The following is a 3,249-nucleotide window of genomic DNA, read 5'->3' as shown; positions in this document are numbered from 1 at the left end:
TTCAAGTTTGAAGACTGTGACTTGGTATTTTAGCTTTTGGGTATCCTCACGTTCATAATTCTTATGATTTCTAGTGGCTGTGTAAGCTTATCATGTCCCTTTAGTTTGGATATTCTGTTGTGATCATTTTTTAGTATTTTGCTCTTTATAAATATAGCTGGTGATTGGTGAATATTTAGGGGTGTTGTTGTGGGCATATGGGTGGTTTGATTAATATAGACTAAATTTTTGATTTTGAATGAAATTTTTAATGGAAAATTGTTGGTCTAACTTAGGATTTTATTGCTGCATAAACTTTGGTATTGAATGTCAATGTGAGGTTTCGTTGGAGAAAAGTTTTACTCATTATTCATAAAACTTAGGATTGATTCACCAATCTTTAGCTAGCTAGATTCATTTTTTGATGCTAGGGTGTTAATTCTAGAATTTAATTTGCTTTGACCAATTGCTTGAGTATTGTTGATTAAAAGTAATCAAGGGGATACTACTGTTGGTTTATGGTTCTGGTAATTTTCTTGTTAAGGGATTGAATTTTTTGAATGATATGGATTAAAATTTCTTAATTGGATGTTTTCAATATATTTGATTGATCTCATTGAATTTGGTTGTTAAGAGTTTTAAAATTTCCTGAGGCATGTTTTGTTTGATGTGGTGATTTACCTTGGCAAGAGATGTGTAATAGTGATGCTGGTCATTTTTTAGTTTTAGAGATATGGCATTGAATGCTGATAAAAGGATATGTACTTGTGGCTAATTTTTTTATGGAGCTTAAAGTGTTGACTAATCACATTTTTAATGGTGCTGAAAAATGCTCTGATTGTTTTAAAATTTTAATTTAGCCTATTATTGTTTAAAGCTTGAGTTTGAGTTTGTGAATTTAGGGTGCTCTAGATTGAGTTTTTTCAAGATTTGTAGCCCCTCATAACCCCCAAACCTTTGTAATGTGGTTGCATGATACAAATGAAATTTGGATAGAAAAGGGTGCTCTAAATTAGGTTTATGTTCTCTAGTTTTCACTGGTTCAAGCCTAGTCCCTGTGCTGTTGTTGCCTTACTTTTTATTGCCCATTGCTTGTAGTTTATTTTCAATATTCTGATGTTATGGCTAGTTGTTAGAAGATTAGGGAATTACATTTGTGAAATTTTTTTTACTGCTGATTGTGGTATCTCATTATGCTAAAATGTTTGTTTTTCATGTGCTTTGGGTAGATTAGAATTTTAACAATGAGGTTTAGAAAGTTGCTTTGGCTGATCAATTTAGTCTCAATTGATGTTAAAATTGTTGATTCCTTTGCTTGGCTCTAAAAACATTCTGTTTTGAATTGCACTTTGATTTTGTCACTTTATGTATGACCTTGGGGATGAAAATGGACATTGTTGGTTTGCTTGTCAGATTGAATTTTCTATACATGCATGAGTTATATTTCTGTTATTAAATGTTTTAATACTTGAATTGGGATCATTTAATATGGCTGTTGGAAATTTCACATTGTTTAAGGCATGTTTTGAAGGTTCTGTTAGCCATTTGGGAAATCAAATGCAATTGTCAAGGGGAGAAGCCCAATACTAATGTTGGTCATGATTCAAAAGTTATAGATCACTCTACTTCACTTCTTGTCATTATAGTCTTATGCTTTTTGTTCTATTTTTATTGATAACCTGCTAGTTAACTTCTTTTTGTTATGCCTGTGGACATGATAACTCTATAATTTATTACAGGTTTTAATTTTTATGCCTTTCATGCAACTTTTTTTGTTGTTGTTAAGTTGCATAAGAGAGGACTCTCATTTTATCCTTTTGACAATAGGGACACTGTTCAATTTAAGGTTGGGGGTGAGTACATTATTTTGGTTGAATTTACGTGAAATTCAATTGATATTTACTATTCCTTTTTTTTAAAAAAAAAATTGAGCTAGATTAAGAAATTATTTATTGAACTGGATGTGTGATCTAATAATAGAATATTGCTTTGACTGTATGTTTTATAGGAAGTTGTGATCAATATTTTGGCATGCTTGATTTATAGTGTTAAGGCTTATTTTCTGGCAATTTATGAAATTTTCTTTTGTACTTTTAAATCAGACAATGATTTGAATGCCTGTGTTAGAGAATTTTCTGGCAAGTTTATGTGCATTTTTTCTCAATTGAGAGACTCTAGAATCTATCTTGAATTCTCTTGAGATGTTTTAATCACTTCACATGATATTGAAAAATGATTTGGGTATTCTTTCAAATGTGTTTGAGCCTTTCAAGCCTACCTATTGCATTATTTCTATTTGATCCCCTTTAGAGCCTTGAATTGAAAATCATGTGAATTTTGTTTTTGAAACCCACATTAGATCCTAGCTTCTACAACTTAAAAAATCATGAATTACCTCACTCTTGAAATAAGTGAAAAAAATTGTGTTAGTGGTAAAGATTGGCTTAGTTGTTAAAGGAGGTGGTGCTATTGTAAATTTCGGTGTGAGGAATGGAAATAAAGTTTGAAATACTACTAATTGTGTTCCTAAAAAATTTTATTAAAAAAAGAGATATACATGAAAAAAATAAAAAAAAAAGAATGAATGAAAGGAAAAAAATTAAAAAAAGAAGAAGTTTTAATATGAATAAATTTGGAATACAAGGAATGATTTTTGAGATAAGTTAGGGAGAAGGTCTTTGGTTAGCAAAGGATGAAATGGTTGCTTTTTTATTTTCATTTATCTCAAGTTCTTTGAATTCCATTATCATTTTCTTTCAATTAGCCCAAAACCTTTGGCCATACTATAAGCTTACAAAGTCCCATTAATTTTGGATTATATGCAGTGATCTTTTATGGAGAGAGAGGAAGAGCTTAGGCATATGAAGTCTTGATATTGAGCTTGTTTTATGTATGTTGAGTTGTTACATCTTGACTTGATAGTTGCAAGAGAATCAGTTTCTAATCTCTAAAAACCTATTAAAATTAATGTCAATTCAGCACATTTTCCTACACTTTATGTGATGAATTATATTAATTGTGAATATTTTGGGTTTAAATATAGGAAAATGAGTGTTATTCCAAATTGACATAGAAAATAGAATTTATTGAGAATTTTGCACAGATTTTTACTTTGATTTTAAACTTTAAAAGATCTCATAGCTGTATCTACTGTTTCAAGTGGTTTATTTTAGGTATTTTCAAAGATATAGAGCCAAATCATGATTGAAGATGCATATGAAAACATAATGGGAAAAAAATGGGAGCTAAAACTGAAGATTAAAAGCTCTA

The sequence above is a fragment of the Prosopis cineraria genome, unplaced genomic scaffold, assembly GCF_029017545.1.
Source record: "Prosopis cineraria cultivar Desert tree isolate PC_DT_omini unplaced genomic scaffold, ASM2901754v1 PC11, whole genome shotgun sequence".
Classification (NCBI taxonomy): domain Eukaryota; kingdom Viridiplantae; phylum Streptophyta; class Magnoliopsida; order Fabales; family Fabaceae; genus Prosopis; species Prosopis cineraria.
Note: the sequence above shows the minus strand (reverse complement) of the source record.